The sequence below is a fragment of the Nicotiana tomentosiformis genome, chromosome 2 (genome assembly GCF_000390325.3).
Source record: "Nicotiana tomentosiformis chromosome 2, ASM39032v3, whole genome shotgun sequence".
Lineage (NCBI taxonomy): Eukaryota > Viridiplantae > Streptophyta > Magnoliopsida > Solanales > Solanaceae > Nicotiana > Nicotiana tomentosiformis.
In genome coordinates, this window is record NC_090813.1 from 143027395 (window position 1) to 143045218 (window position 17824).

Here is a 17824-nt window from a genome sequence, read left to right on the forward strand (position 1 = left end):
GATTACCTCACTGTATTTATAAATACAGTCGTGCGAATACATGGAATACAGCACAGTAGCAGCAAAATTTATGTAGAATTGATTTTGTTGAGTTAAATTAGGAGTGATACACGCTAATTGATCCTCTTTCCATTATTAAACAACTAGATTCTCTTATTTTTTAGGCGAATATCACTACTGTATTTATGAATACAGTAGCGCGAATACAACGAATACAGTCGCTCAGCTGGACTCTTCTATTTTGTAGGCTAATTCCGCTACTGTATTCATGAATACAGTAGCGCGAATATAGCGAATATAATCGCGTAACAATTAAATAGGAAGTAATTTATGTATATAGTAACTATAAGAAGTTAATAGCCACTAAACAACAGTGATTTCTGAAAAATTCTCTATCTTTTTCAATTAACTTGAGACAGGATTAGCTTCTTCTTCTTTTTTTCCTTTAGTCACCAAGCCAATTGTTCATAACATCTCCATATCTGTTGTAACTCTACCTAAGTTAGCTGGTTCAAATTGCCCATAACCCAGGAGCGTGTCGGTAGATTGACAACTAGTGTAAAAACATTAAACTATGATGAATTCCTCAAAATACAAAATTTCTAAATTGAGCGCAGTGTAGAGTGAAACTATATGCTATCGATCCCAGCTACGTTAGAATGGAGGTTTTGTTGTTGTATTCCCTGTCACTTATACTGGTTGGGATTAGTGTTGGGCTTGATTTCCAATCCATTCGTTATAGGAAATTTACCTCTTATAGCAAAGCTTTACACCCTATTTATTATAAATAAAAACTCTTTTAAAATATTATTTTCTGTAGCTATCTTTTAATTTTTATAGCAAAATATATATTTATGATCACTTCCTATTGTTAAGCCATTAAATACGCTGTCTAATATTTTTCTCTCTCATTCTTTCAGTTTATTCTCTCCCAAAATCACACATTTTATCTTATTTCTCTCTCCACGATCTCTCTCTCTCTCTCTCTCTCTCTCTCTCTCTCTCTCTCTCTCTCTCTCTTTCTTTCCTATATGAACCAGAAAACTGGTTTTCTCCGACAGACGACGAGCTTTTTCATGATTTTCATGGTTATCGCTACTCTTCAGCCATGAAAACAGTGAACTTTTCCGTGATTTCCTGCAAGTTTTCTTAACATCTTTTTCAAAATTATTCTTTCCCAATTCCACAGGACGTGGAGGCGTGACACCAAATTTTTTTCCTTCTAATTCATGATTTCTTGCTTCTCAAAAATTATGAAATTGTGCAAGTCGTAAATTATCAACACAGATTTTCACCACTCACCACTAAAGTTTTTGAGTTTTTGGCCAGCTAAAGCTTCTTCTTTTTCTCTTCAACAGTTTGTTTTAAAAAAAATATTCACCATTGTTAGGCTTTCTGCAGAATACCCACTAAAGCACTCAATTTCGAAGGGCCATCTTTCGATTTGCAAATCACTTCAGAGGAACCTGTATTTGCAGGTTCATCAGCAACCATTGAAGCCGAAAGGAGAACAAAAATACGCAATGACCCTAATTGTAGATGTATTTATATGTATTCGAGTCCGCATACATTAATTTTTAATTTCTACAATGGTTTTCTCTTCTTGTATTTAGATGTATTTATATGTATTCGATAGGACATACACTGATTTTTATTTTGTATATTGATTTTTGACTGTTGTATTTAGATGTATTTATATGTATTTGAGTTCTTACAACAACATTTTTAAATACATTGTTAGTTCTATCATTTTGATGTTATTTATCAATTAGTTATGCATTCAATCTAATTGTATTCATCTGTATTTTAAACCTAAATGTATCCATCTGTATTTTAAACCTAACTGTATCCATCTGTATTTAAAACAACAATACAGTGAAATACAGTAAAATACTCTCAATACAAATAGAAAATCAATGAATACAACCAATGAAATATACTCAATAAAGCAGTAATAACATGTATTAAGAATAAATAAAATATTGTGAATACAAAAATAAACTTGAATACATTGAACACAACTGTTAGATACAACAGAATACAAGCACTAGGTTTATTATGAAATATGCAGGTAGTAGGTTACTATTACATATTGTATCCAGTATAAATACATGATGTATTCATATACAGAAAATCGAATTTCAAAATATTTCTGTAGATACTTGTATCAATTACGAGCAGAACCTCGAACAATGTCAGAAAAAAAAAATCGAACTATATCAGAAAAAAAAGAGGGACTGAAACTCTGAAGAATGCTCTATTTTTTGGTGTTTAGCATCTGATAAATCTTCTCATTACATGGATTGATAATGTTATGTGTTATAATTGATTTAGGTGAGTTATATTAGGAGTGTATCACATTAAATTAGCAGCTTTCCGTTATTAAACAACTTGAGAAGCCTATTATTACGTTGTATTCATGAATACATGGTATGAATACATGTGAATACAGCGGCTGATAGCTGGACTGCCCTAATTTTTTAGCCGATTTTTGCTACTATATTCATGAATACAGTAGCTCGAATATATCGAATACATTACCATAACAACTGAAAGGTAGCTACAGAAAGTAATTATGTATATGGTAACTATAAGAAATTAGTAGCCACTAAACAATAGTCATTTCTCAAAATTTCTCATTCATTATATATATCGCACAACTATTGCAACTCCTCTAGACCTGGACCTGGACCATGTTCAAATTGGGCTTTTAAGTAGAAGCTCTATGGGGGTCGTTTGGTTCATTGGATTAAGTGGGATTGTTTGATATAAAATTTATCTATTCTTTGGTTATTAGTATTAGCTAATATCGACAACACTGTATACCAAAATTTTGATATTAGTTAGTATCTCACATCTTATGCAGGATACGTAATCCCAGAATTATAAGTCACCACAATGACTACTATCTTAATCCTTAAACATAAGGAAATGTTTTTCTTTCACCTTATTCATAAATTCATAAATTGATTCTTGGCTTTGAGTTTTTCAAATTGAATGATTAACCATCTTTGCCACATACACCTACAGGTGATTGTTGCCAAATTATCAAGAACAATGGAGTTGCGGTTCTCCTACTCCATTGTTGGAGTAATAGAATATAACTCATTCACACAGATTGTATGATTTTTATTTTTGAGGCTTCTTTTGCTTATTGACCAAAGCAAAAAATGTTAGTTTGGAGACTCAGAATTGTACCGTGATTTAAGGGGGAAAATATTCACATACATCTAAACACTAAGATGCAGACTCTTGTTTTGTTTCACTTTTGTAATCATTCTCTAATCTTCTTGTTAATTAAATAAATTCTCTTCTTTGCATGTCTGTGACTTCACTTCATTGTAAAATCAGAAGGTGGTTAGGTGGGTCGATAAATGATAATCATACTCATATTCTTTCGGTTCTTGGAACACTTCAAATAATTAGGAAGAAATGATGGCTCCAAGCACAAATATGTTACCCTTACCCTGTAATGGTGAAATTGAAAATGGATTCTGTAAGGGAAATCAAGAGCAATGTGATCGATTATTCAAGCCACTTAAATATAGGGAAACCACCAAGAAATATCACAGGGATGCGCCATTGTCTTCTGCATTGGTGAGTGAATTTTAAAATTTTCAATACCCCATTTTTGCCAATTTAGGATTACTTGCATAAGCGAATCCAAGATTTACAATAAGTGGATTCAAAATGGATGTGATGTTATTATATGTAAATATGATGTTATTATATGTAAATATTTTAGATTTTCTTGCACATGTATACATTGTTCGAGGAGGAAATAGTGGGTTGAGTTGAACTCACATAACATGTCTAGATCCATCTCTGAATTCACTTGGTTTTTGCTTGCTTTTGTTAAGAGTGAGAATCGTGTGCTTTGTTTAGTCGTATTCTTCGGCTGTCAATTTGTGCACACCACAAGCTCTGCAAGCTGGAGAAGCTTCTTGTATGTGTTTGTGTGTTTAACCAGTTTTGCTAATTGAACTTTTCTTTGATTTTATGAAATAGTATCTAGGAACGGACTATACAAATTCTTGCTCTTAAATCATCATCAATTGACGATTCTGGATATGTTCCCGTCTTTCGCTCAGGAAGCTATTCTGAGAAATGACCAAAACCATACATGGAGGATGAGCATATCTGTATTGATGATCTTCGAGAATACATTGGCGCAACTGTTGCGACCAAACACACTCACGCAAGTATACGTGGTCGTCAAGTAATAGAGTAGTGAATAAAGTATCGTTCCCACGAAGACTTATGATTAACTTTTGACTAATTCAAACTCAAATAGCTTATTGATTCAAGCGATTTCTTATAAAATAGATAATTGTCTAATTTACTACCTAAAAACTATCAAGTAATGAAATACTAGAAATCAACACAACACTTAAATAGTGTTGAATAACAATCAATAGGAGATAATATTCCAGGGTCACGGGTTATCTAACAATCATGTTGCATTCTTAGCTTAAAATAAATAATTGATTTATCTGGATTGTTGATTGACAGGGTTGATATTACTCATAAGAATCTGTCGAGTCCTTACTCGCCTATTTAAGTTAACTTAATACCTATATGTCTATGAAATTAAGATTAACAAGAACGCATTTACAATTCTTGTATTGCAACCGAGCAAGGCAATTAGGTATATGTCTATCCTAATTGCGAATCCGTTCCCCGATGCCCGGGTTTAAGAACTTGCTCTATTTAATTCTATATGCAATCTAGAGTTCCCACTTTCGAGTTCAACTCCAAATTCGTAGATATTATTTCACTGTTAGCTACTCAGCAAAATAATTAAAAATTAAATTAAATAAACAACCCAATATGATAAAATCAACTTCGTCAAATTAAACTTCAAACATCAACATTCATGTATACCCATGACCCTAGAACAATAGGTTTCTTAGCCACTCATGTTCATACAATCATCAAAAATCATGTTTTCAAACATAAAATCAATGAATACTAGGAAAGGGATGGAAAAATTGATCAAATCCTTGCTTTCGAGTGTTTTGCGCCTCCCCCTTCCTCTAAATCATGTTTTCTCCTCAAAAATAGGTTTAGGTTGGCTTTTATATGAGTTGGGGGCGTCTAGGGGTCGAAATAACCGAGTCCTAGTCGAAAATGGACACTTTCCGTCTTGAGCGCCCAGGGCAGCGTGGGGCGCTGGCCCTGGCGCTCAAACATTTTGGCTTCTGGAAATTGCGCCACAGCCAGCGCCCCACGCTGGCTGTGGCCCTCAAATCTCATTTTTTGCGTTTTTGTCCCGATTTCGCTCCAATTCGCGCCCTTTCGTCCCAAATTGCATCCGAATGATCCCTACACATAGAAATACCAAAATTTAGTACAAATAATCATATTAAACATCTTAAATCGTCGAGACATGAGCAAAATGTGAGGCGATATATATCAAAATATGCATACATTAAGCCGATTATCAACATCCCACACTTAGACTCATGCTCGTCCTCGAGCAATGGAACTATATTAGCACCCCCAAAACGTACTTAGCACTATGAAAGAGGACCTCACAATTAACTCAATCAAACACCCTACCTTTTGACTATGATCGATGTCGGCAATTAAGCATGAACCCATAAATTTCACATTCTTCCCATTTTTAAATAGCCCAAGTATACTCAATGTTTTTCAACCAACTCAAGCAACCTCTCCACAACTACCTTACCTCAAGAGACGACTCGTTACCACTACATCCTCAACTCGCGCACTCACCCAACACAAGAAAGTGTACAATATCACCAATCCGTCATGAGATCAAGTGCCCTCACCACAAGCAAAAGAGTGAATATCAAAGTAGTCCAAAAATTTAAATATGTCATTGAACATAAATTAAGGACATCACACAATTGAACAACATTCACTCACTCTCACAAAGAATTCATGTGCATCCCGTGGTCGTACCATAAGCTTGCCCGTAGTGTACATCTCTACTAATCTAAGCTAGCTAAATCTAGGATCAATTAGGACTTTAAGGTTATAATGTAGGCTAAGGGACGGGTAGGATACATTTAGGAATAGTGACTAACCCTCCTTAGCACTTTAATACACTACACTCATAATTCAAGCGCAATATCTTCTCAACCCATTCACTTGTCATACACCATAACTAATATGACACTCTTTTCCATCAAGCACCTCTATGGTTTCACTAGCACGAGTGAGAAGGATAAGGAGGTGTGTCTTTCTACAAAAGTTGAACTTTTGTTTGCTCTTTCTTGCAAAAAAAAAAAAAAAAATTTTTTTTTTTTTTACACACTTCATACATTGAAGTTCATAAGCTAGTGATCTTTATTCACAATTTTAGTGCACCTTAAGGGCCCTTCCATGGTTCCACTTGAAAGCCACTTCCTAATCTCTCACCTTACTTCTTTTAGCGACTAAGTGCCTTAGGAGGTAAAGGTTCAACAATCTCAAATTAAGAACAACTAGGAGTACGGCTTGTAATGTAGTTGCCAAGGAAACGGTCTATAGACTCAAAGGGGCTAGCAATGGGAAAATTTCATTTGTCAGTGACAAGCACCTTTATGGTCAAGCAAGAAACGCCTATGTCATCTCCTAGACTAGCACAACTTAATGATTTCGCGTTGATTAACACACGGGGAAAGTTCTAGACTACACAAGGTAGCACAGAATATCAACAATCCTTACACACATATGGCACTTGACTCACTCAAGACGGTTCTGTGTGACTCTCAAATCAAGCAAGCATATTAAGTTGAGGATTTTTTTAAGCAACAATGCACTAGTGGCATACAAGTCAATCAACTGAGAAAAAGGCGTCAAAGAGTAGGCTACTTAATCCACTTGGGCATTACAATTCAAATCATATATGCAGGAAGACAGAGCGCATGCTCTAACTTAACTTGCCAACACCAAACATGTCAATAGGTACCTCAGAGCAATCTCAGTTTTCTCCCTTATCCTACTCCTAAAAAAAATAAAACAAAACACCCGGTTCGATCTACACCCTTGGAAAAGAATCGGCGTCCAAAGAAAAACCAAGGGATACTACCTAACTATCAAAAATAAAACAAAAAAAAATCTTTTTGGTATTTTTAATCGGACTTTAATCCCTCAAGAAAATTATCCAATAGATCCATCGTCGGGAAAAGTCCCAAGTTTTTGTTAAATTTTTTTTTTTTTTTTTTTAATCTAGCTAATTAGACTATGTTAGTCTTAAACTAAGCTAAAAGGTGATAAAAGAGAAAAAAAATAATAACACTAAAAATTATATATAATTCAAGGAGTATTCCCTCCACCCCACACTTAAACAATACATAGTCCCTGATGCTTAATAAATTCGAAAATAAGGTAAGGTAGAAAGAAAGAACTCCCTGTTAGTCGGAGTCTGCCTCATCAGGATGCCAACCAGCTGCGGCAATGGGCTCATCATCATCTCCAAAGGGTACCAAAGCCATTGGTCCCATAACTTCATCATCATCCGCATCCTCATTATCAGATTCTTTGTCAGTGTTTTCATCCTCAGATGGATGAACGGGACTGCCTGGTGCTATGCCCAACATCTCCTTGGAAGAACTGGAGATATCACTTCGCAATTGCGTGCGCTCCTCATCTGACACCCCAAGCTTGCTCATAATAACATTGAGGGATTTGTAAAGATACCTTGTGAAATTTTTGTCCCTCTCATTCCTAGCAGCTTGGGTGAGCTTGGATGTGGACTCTAGCATGGATGTGATGTCTAACAATGTTGTGGGTGCCTCCACTACCTCATCATAGCCAGGGTACTCTGGTACCCCACGAGAGAGCATGTATTGTGTCAGGGTGTTGCCAAAAAAAACCTTTTGATCCTTCCTCCAAAACGGGTGCGGGTCATCTCCCCAAGCATGAGCTCACCCACATTTATGGGGCGCCCGGTCATTAAAAAGTAGATCACGCACACTCGAGCTCGAGTGCACTCAGTATTATGTTCAACGGGCATTAATCTAGCTTGCACAAAGTTTTGCCAAACCTTGGCCGTTTTGTTGAAGTCGAACCGGAGCATATCAAGGTGAATATTTCCCTTAGTTCGCGTCCATTTTGCATTAGAATCAACGCCACAAAGTGTGTGACGTATTGCTTGGTAGCTTGGACTTTTGACGAACTTTCGAAGCGTTCGTGGGTTAGGACTATCAACTCCCAAAAAATGACACAAGGCTTCCCTATCCATTGGAATTTCCTTTCCTCTGACCCACGACATGTCATTTTTCTCGTTCCAGTTGGCATATAACTCTCTTACCATGCTGAGATTTGCCGGGGCCAGACATTCGAGGAGCTTATCCATATTCTTTTCAATCAATGTAGCAAGTACATCTAGGAAGTTCCGTTCTAAAGCCTTCACATTTATCCCTATTTCAGATGCATATCTCCCATATGGAACAAAAGTATCATGCCATTTGATGGCGTCATCCCGAACAAGTTCCACCCGAGTTCGTGGTGGCCTCGTAGACCCACTAGCCTGTTGCTTTCCCTTGGCTTGTCGAGAAGAGCTCTCGCCTTGCTTGCATTTCTTTGGAGGGGGAGCAGTAGTGGAGGACTTCCCCACCCCTTTTCCTTTAGCGGTATCATCACGAGCCATAGCAACCTACACATGATAAACACAAAGATGAGAATGAATCAAGAGATGTTGCCTAAGGTCATCGTGAGAGGCAAGATGACCCTACACTTAAAACCTAAGGCTATGTATAATCGAATCATAATATTGATTCAATGTGCACCAATGTGTCATCACAAGGCTATAGGTACTTAGACTTCCCTATGCCATAAAATTCAATTAGTCTAACATGGCCGTAACTTAACTATAGTGCAAGCATAACAAAGCTAAAGTCTACATTACTACACTATTTTAGTACACTAACTACAACTTACAAAAGTTTACAACAAGAGACAATACCCCCACAACACCCCACACTTCACCAAAACTCATATACAACTACACTCGGCTACTTAGACTTCACCGATGTTCAAATTTACTCTCTTAAGCATTTTAACAAACACCTTGTGGGCATCAATTGTGCTCTTCTATTTCAACAATGGTGGGAGAAGGTGGGCCTCCCAAATTTACATGAAGTAGAGGGAATTATAGTTTAATACTTCAAATACAACTGCTCAACCAAAGTTTTTTTTTGCACCAATTTCGTGTATAATCATTCCACCCACAATAACACCCAAATATGTTTAAGAGACCTAGGGTGTTGGAGGATTGGGGGAAAAAGAAGACTACAACTACTCTAAGAACTTCCAAAATACAAGAAAAGAGATAACAAGAAGAACATACCTTAGAGTCTTGAGATGGAATTGAGCAAGGAATATTGAAGAATATGAGAACTTGAGAGAAAAGGGGAAGAAGAAGAAGAAACAGTGTGTTTTTTTGTTTTGAAGAGAATGGGAGGTTTTGGGTTGGGTTGTCTTAATTTAGGTGGGGGAATGGGTTTAGGTAATTGGGTATGGGTTGGGTTGTGAGTGTATATGGGTAATTGGGTAGGGTATTTTTAATTAAATAAAGAAAACGAAAATTAAAACAAAAAATTACTCACCTGGACCGCCAGCCCAGCGCCCCACGCTGGGGCTGGCGCTGAAGCTTCGGGGATACTGCAAAGTGCGCCCCAGGCAGCGTGGGGCGCTGGCCTGGACGCTCACCTAGTTGAATTTTTTTTTTTTTTTTTGATAATCCCGACTATCCGAGCACTCAATATATACATTATACACATTCCACACCGTTTCAACCTACAAAGAAAAAAATTATGGCCTATAAAAGAAAAAAAATTATGCTTCGAAAGCGATAAAAATTGGGTTGCCTCCCAATGAGTGCCTAATTTAACGTCGCGGCATGACTCAACACATGTTTAAGCATCTGCTAAGTCCACTGAGGTCTTGTGACGTGCAATGTCACCGCCCCAATAATGTTTTATTCTCTGGCCATTTACCAAGAAGGTACCACTTGAGCTCGTATCACACAGTTCCACCGCTCCGTGAGGCCTTACACTTACCACAACAAAAGGACCTGCCCAACGAGACTTAAGCTTTCCAGGGAATAGCTTCAACCTTGAATTGAACAAGAGAACTTCTTGACCCGGCTCAAACTCTCAATGTTGAATGTGCTTGTCATGCCACTTATTCGTCTTTTCTTTATATAATTTGGCATTTTCATATGCGTGCAATCGAAATTCATCAAGCTCGTTGAGTTGCAGCAACCTATTTTCACCAGCTGAATCCATATCCATATTTAGCTTTTTGATCGCCCAATAAGCTTTATGTTCAAGCTCGACAGGCAAGTGGCATGCCTTCCCATAAACCAACTTGTACGGAGAAGTACCTATGGGAGTCTTGTATGCAGTTTGATATGCCCATAAGGCATCATCCAGCTTCCCTGCCCAGTCTTTTCTATTTCCACTTACTGTTTTCTCCAGAATCTGCTTTACCTCTCTATTTGAAACTTCTACTTGACCACTCGTTTGGGGATGATAGGCAGTGAAAACTTTGTGCTTAACTCCATACTTTGTAAGAACATTATTCAGCAACTTGTTACAAAAGTGAGTTCCTCTGTTGCTTATTAACACTCTTGGAGTCCCAAAGCGCGTGAAGATGTGCTTCTTTACAAAGCTTACCACTACCTTTGCATCATTAGTAGGAAGAGCAATGGCCTCCACCCACTTAGAAACATAGTCGACCGCCACCAAGATATACCTGTGACCATTAGAATATGGGAACAGTCCCATGAAATCAATCCCCCAAACATCAAACAGCTCTACTGCCAGAATATTTTTCAAAGGCATTTCGTGCTTCCTCGTGATAGTTCCGGTTCTTTGGCATCTGTCACACTTTTTAACAAAGGCATGTGCATCCTTAAATAATTTTGGCCAATAGAAACCTGATTGTAGCACTTTTTGGGCGGTTCTATTCCCACCATGATGACCTCCATATGGCGAAGCATGACAGCCATGCAATATTGCATTCATCTCTTCCTCAGGAACACACCTTCACACCAACTGATCTGCGCATTGCCTATATAAGAATGGCTCATCCCACATGTAGAGCCTCACATCATGTAAGAATCTTCTTCTATTATCAGGTGTTAATTTTAGTGGTGTCACCCCACTTGCAATAAAATTCACATAATTCGCATACCATGGGGCTTCACCTGAGGTGACTGCTAATAACTGCTTATCAGGAAATGTTTCTTTGATTGACCCTCCTTCAGCTACATGGTTCCGACTTTCTAATCTGGACAAGTGATCAGCCACTTGATTTTCTGTCCCTTTTCGATCTCGGATCTCTAATTCAAATTCTTGCAAGAGGAGGACCCAACGAATCAGCCTCGGCTTGACATCTTTCTTTTCAAACAAGTATCTGATAGCTGAATGATCTATGTAGATGATAACTTTGGTTCCCACTAGATAAGATCTTAACTTGTCAAACGCCCACACCACTGCAAGCAACTCTTTTTCAGTAACTGTATAATTCATCTAAGCTGGATTCATAGCTTTGCTCGCATAATAAATGGAGTGAAATATTTTATCCCTTCTTTGCCCCAAAACAGCTCTGATTGCTATGTCACTTGCATCGCACATCAACTCATATGGCAGTCCCCAATCTGGGGCGATGATAATTGGTGCAGTCACCAACCTTCCCTTCAGCTCCTCAAATGCTTTCAGATATGCATCATCAAACTTGAAGGTGATATCTTTCTCTAGAAGCCTGCATAATGGAGAAGAAATTTTCGAAAAATCTTTAATGAATCGACGATAAAAACCTGCATGGCTCAAGAAACTGCGAATTCCTTTGACGGATGTCGGTGGGGGCAATTTTTCAATCGCCTCCACCTTTGCTTTATCCACCTGTAGACCATCTTTTGACACCTTGTGCCCCAAGACTATACCTTCACGTACCATGAAATGGCACTTTTCCTAGTTGAGTACCAAGTTTGTCTCTACACACCTAGCAAGAACATTATCAAGATTCATTAAATAATTATCAAAAGAACACCCAAACACAGAAAAATCATCCATGAACACTTCCACAAATCTTTCAACCATGTCAGTAAAAATAGCCATCATACACCTTTGAAAAGTCGCAGGTGCATTACAGAGACCAAAGGGCATTCTCTTGAACGCATACGTGCCATAGGGACATGTAAAGGTGGTTTTCTCTTGGTCCTCTGGGGCTATAGCAATCTGATTATACCCCGAATAACCATCTAGGAAACAGTAGTATTCCTGGCCAGCTAACCTATCAAGCATTTGGTCAATGGAAGGGAGGGGAAAGTGGTCCTTTCGGGCGGCATTGTTCAATTTTCTATAATCTATGCAAATTCTCCACCCAGTGACAGTTCTTGTAGGAATTAAGTCATTATTTTCATTAACCACTACAGTCATCCCCCCTTTCTTTGGCACGCATTGAACGGGGCTTACCCATTTGCTATCAGAGATTGGGAATACAATACCTGCATCAAGCTACTTAATCACTTCTTTTCTTACCACCTCTTTCATGATTGGATTTAGGCGGCGTTGTTGCTCTACACTTTGCTTGTGTCCGTCCTCCATGAGGATTTTATGCATGTAGAAAGCTGGACTAATGCCTTTGATGTCAGACATCGTCCATCCAATTACTCGCTTGTGCTCGCGTAGCACTCTCAACAACTTTTCTTCCTACAATTTAGACAAGTCACAAGAAACAATAACAGGTAAAGTGTCAGAACTACCCAAATAAGCATATTGAAGGTGAGGGGGTAGGGGTTTAAGCTCCAATTTTGGAGCTTCTTCAATTGACGGCTTTGGAGGAGATCCACTTAGCCTATTCAGGGGCTCAAACGGGTGTATTCCCTGCATGTAAGCACAAGATGCATCTAGGATATGCATCATCTCCTCAACCTTATCATCAATCTCCAAGTTATCGAACAATATGAGTGCTTTTTCTAGAGAATCGTCTAGATATACACTCGTGTCAAGAAGTTCCTCATCCATCTCCATAACAGATATCATAGAGAGCTCTGCATAGTGGCGGGGAAGTTGGATCGCTTTGTAGACATTAAAAACTGCTTCCTCGTTGTCCACCCTCATAATCATTTTTCCCTCTCTCACTTTAATTATTGTATCACCAGTAGCCAAGAGAGGTCATCCCAATATGATTGGAACTTGTTCATCAGCCTCAAAATCTAGAATAATGAAGTCAGCTGGGAAGATAAATTTCCCAATTTGCAGCAATACATCTTCAATCACTCCTTCAGGGTAGGCTATGGACCTATCAGCTAATTGCAACATCACAGTGGTTGGTCTTGGAGCTCCCAGACCCAATTGCTTAAATAAGGACAAGGGCACTAGATTTATGCTCGCCCCCAAATCACAAAGAGCACGACCCACGTCAATATTACCAATTTGCACAAGGATGGTAAAGCTGCCAGGATCCTTAAGCTTTTGAGGAAGCTTGTTTTGGACCCTTGAAGTGCACTCCTCAGTAAGTGCAACTATCTCCAATTCAGTCAATTTCCTCTTGTGAGCCACTATATCTTTTATGTACTTAGCATATTTTGGAATTTCGCGAAGTACATCCACCAATGGAATATTCAATTGAACCTGGCTCAACATAGAGAGAAATTTGTTGAACATGCGATCATCATTCTTTTTCTACAATCTCTGGGGGAAAGGTGGTGGTGGCCTTGCAGCTCCCACTGGCTCTGAACCTGCATCAATTTTCTTTGACTCGTGTATTTCCTTAGGGATCAGCTCCCTCTCAGGTATAGGTTTGTCCTTTCTCTTCTTTGGCACTTCTTCTAGTTCCCTCCCGTTTCTGAGTGTAACTGCATTAACTTGAGGGTTCTTCTCTGTATCACTGGGAAGAGTGCCTGCAGGTCTAGTGTTTTGATTTGTTGCTAACTGTCCCATTTGCCTCTCAAGATTTCTGAAATCGGTCCCGAGCTGTTGATTATCAAGCAACAACTTCTTCAGCAAGTCATTCGTACTCTCTTCTGTTTGTAGGGGTGGTTTTTGAGGTTGATTGAAATTTCCTTGGGGCCTATACTGGTTCTGATTCTGTTGATTTCCTCCACATGAGAAGTTAGGATGGTTCCTCCAATTTGGATTGTAAGTATTCACATATTGTGCATGCTGATTCATTGGACCTCTGCTCTGTTGCCCCACATAGTATATAGATTCAGGATTCGTGGGGCACATGTCACTCATATGGCTGTCACCACATAGTTCGCAACAAATAGACATCTGCTGTACATGTTGCATTTGTTGTGTTTGTTGCATTGTCATTCTATTCATCTGATTTGCCAATTTTGCTATATCGGCTTTCATGGCTGAGAAGTCATCAAGCTCAATTAACCCAGCTGCCTTCTGTTTAATTGCCCTTCGTGAGTCCCCATCTCCTTGCCAATTATGGTCATTAGCAGTGAAGTTATTTAGCAAGAGTTGTATTTCACTATACGGTCTCGCCATGCAACTACCCCCACAAACTGAATCAAGATTCATCTTTGATGCCTCATCTAGCCCATCAACAAAAGTGTGACCCAATACTTCATCAGTCTGACAATGATGCGGGCAGTCTCTGAGTAGATTCTTGTATCTTTCCCAAGCTTGACGAAGTGTCTCGCCATCTCGTTGTTGGAACCCAAGAATTTGGCTCCTCGACGACTTTGTCTTCTTAGTGGGGAAAAACTTGACAAAGAATTTCCTTGCTAGATCATCCCAAGTGTGGATTGAGTTCGCGGGCTCCTTTTGCAACCATTCCTTAGCTTCTCCCAACAGTGAAAAGGGAAATAGTGTCAACCTGACATAGTCCTTGGAAACGTTCAGATAATTATAAGTGTCCGTAATTTCCAAGAAGTTCTGAATGTGCCTCTGCGGGTCTTCATGAGATAGACCCACATATTGCCCCGTGAACTGAATCGGTTGTACCATGTACTGTTTGAGTTCGAAATGCCCCGTGATATTAGGCTTCACAATAGCCTGAGTCATATTCGCAAGATTGGGCCTTGCGGCTTCTATCACCGCACACTCTTCATTACCTGCCATCTCTATTGGCTGTGGTTGAACTATAATGTCCAACTCTCTCTCTATTCTAGTTCTTGTTTCGACTTCCCTCCTCACTCTATGAAGTGTTCGTTCAATTTCAGTATCAAAAGGAAGGAGGTTGTTTGCACTTCTACTCCTCCGGATTCAAGAGAAGATCCTGCATTAACACAATCAAGGCAAACTGAAAATTATACACTCGAACAAATAACTAATAAAAGCTTAACTCAGTCAAGTAGGTAATTTCTAAGTCCCCGGCAATGGCGCCAAAAACTTGTTGCAACCAAACACACTCACGCAAGTATACGTGGTCGTCAAGTAATAGAGTAATGAATAAAGTATCGTTCCCACGAAGACTTATGATTAACTTTTGACTAATTCAAACTCAAATAGCTTATTGATTCAAGCGATTTCTTATAAAATAGATAATTGTCTAATTTACTACCTAAAAACTATCAAGTAATGAAATACTAGAAATCAACACAACACTTAAATAATTTTGAATAACAATCAATAGGAGATAATATTCCAGGGTCACGGGTTATCTAACAATCATGTTGCATTCTTAGCTTAAAATAACTAATTGATTTATCTGGATTGTTGATTGACAGGGTTGATATTACTCATAAGAATCTGTCGAGTCCTTACTCGCCTATTTAAGTTAACTTAATACCTATATGTCTATGGAATTAAGATTAACAAGAACGCATTTACAATTTCTGTATTGCAACCGAGCAAGGCAATTAGGTATATGTCTATCCTAATTGCGAATCCGTTCTCCGATGCCCGAATTTAAGAACTTGCTCTATTTATTTCTATATGCAATCTAGAGTTCTCACTTTCGAGTTCAACTCTAGATTCGTAGATATTATTTCATTGTTAGCTAATCAGCAAAATAATTAAAAACAGAATTAAATAAACAACCCAATATGATAAAATCAACTTCATCAAATTAAACTTCAAACATCAACATTCATGTATACCCATGACCCTAGAACAATAGGTTTCTTAGCCACTCATGTTCATACAATCATCAAAAATTATGTTTTCAAACATAAAATCAATGAATACTAGGAAAGGGATGGAAAAATTGATCAAATCCTTGCTTTCGAGTGTTTTGCGCCTCCCCCTTCCTCTAAATCATGTTTTCTCCTCAAAAATAGGTTTATGTTGGCTTTTATATGAGTTGGAGACGTCTAGGGGTCGAAATAACCGAGTCCTAGTCGAAAAAGGACACTTTCCGTCTTGAGCGTCCAGGGCGGCGTGGGGCGCTGGCCCTAGCGCTCAAACATTTTGGCTTCTGGAAATTGCGCCACAGCCAGCGCCGCGCTGGCTGTGGCCCTCAAATCTCACTTTTTGCGTTTTTGTCCCGATTTCGCTTCAATTCGCGCCCTTTCGTCCCAAATTGCATCTGAATGATCCCTACACATAGAAATACCAAAATTTAGCACAAATAATCATATTAAACATCTCAAATCGTCGAGACATGAGCAAAATGTGAGGCGATATATATCAAAATATGCATACATTAAGCTGATTATCAGCAACCCAGGGGCTTCTCTCTCCAGGGGCATTTTATGGGGTCAGTAATTTTTGATTTATTCCGAACTGTACTAAAGTGGCCTGGCTCATATATATTTAAGGAAACGATTCACAGAAAATGTGAAAATACCTTTTTTCAAAAAATTTGCCTAATAAATTTTTGTTTGAGTACTTTCAGGTGTTTGATGGTCATGGTGGTGTTGATGCTGCGTCATTCACCCAAAAGAATATATTGTAGAGGATTTGCATTTTCCATCGATGGTCAAAAGAGCTATCAGGAATGCGTTTATTAAAGCTGATGATGCACTTGCTGATACTAAATCACTTGATAATACCTCTCGAACAACTGCTCTGACTGCTGCACTTATGTTAGGACGGTAAGTGATGACCTGCATTTCTGAGTTGTTCACGTCTGGTTGGAGCTTAATGCATTCATGCCGTGTCTGTCCCTAACAAATTGTTTATAAAGAGTTTGAATATGCTAAAATATGTTTGGATATAGGTGCTTTGGTCTAGTGGTAAGAGCATTAATTGCGTGATGTATGGGTTAGTCACACGTAACGAGTTCAGACCTTACCACGATCAAAAACTAGGTATTTAAGTAGATAAGAGTAGAGGGGCGGGCTTATTAGCCTCCGAGTTTCGAACTGTGGCCACTGGATCTTGGGAATTTCTCGGTTATCAAAAAAAAAAAAAAATACATATGTTTATATCAAATTCAAAAGAATGCTTCAGTACCAAAGGGAGAAACATCATTGGAAACTTAAACACAAAGTTCATCAAATTTGAGAGTGTTGATAGTTAAATCAAGCAAAATTGGAAGAGACGCTGAGGAAAAGTCTGTTGTTTCTTCAACTTGTTTGAAGCATTTGCTACCCTTATTTCATGTGTATGCATGACCAATAGGCATCTCCAAATCCTGTTGTGGTGTGTTACCTAGTTTTTTGAAGTTTCCAAATCCTGACTAAGCTTTTTCCGACTTTGGATGACTATATTGTCCAACTGTGAACTGGACGACCAAGTAGATTTCGTTAGTGCCTAAAAATGCCGAAGAGGTCTTGCTATCAGCTTTAGCCTCAAGATTACATAATGTATACTTAGCTATTTATCCATCAATTGTTCCATCCCCTTTATCCTTTTAAATTGTCACAACTGGAATAAACTTGCATTCATTTATTTGTTTATAGCAAATGCTGGCCGGGGACTCTCGAGCTGTACTAGGAAAACGAGGAAGAGCAATTGAATTA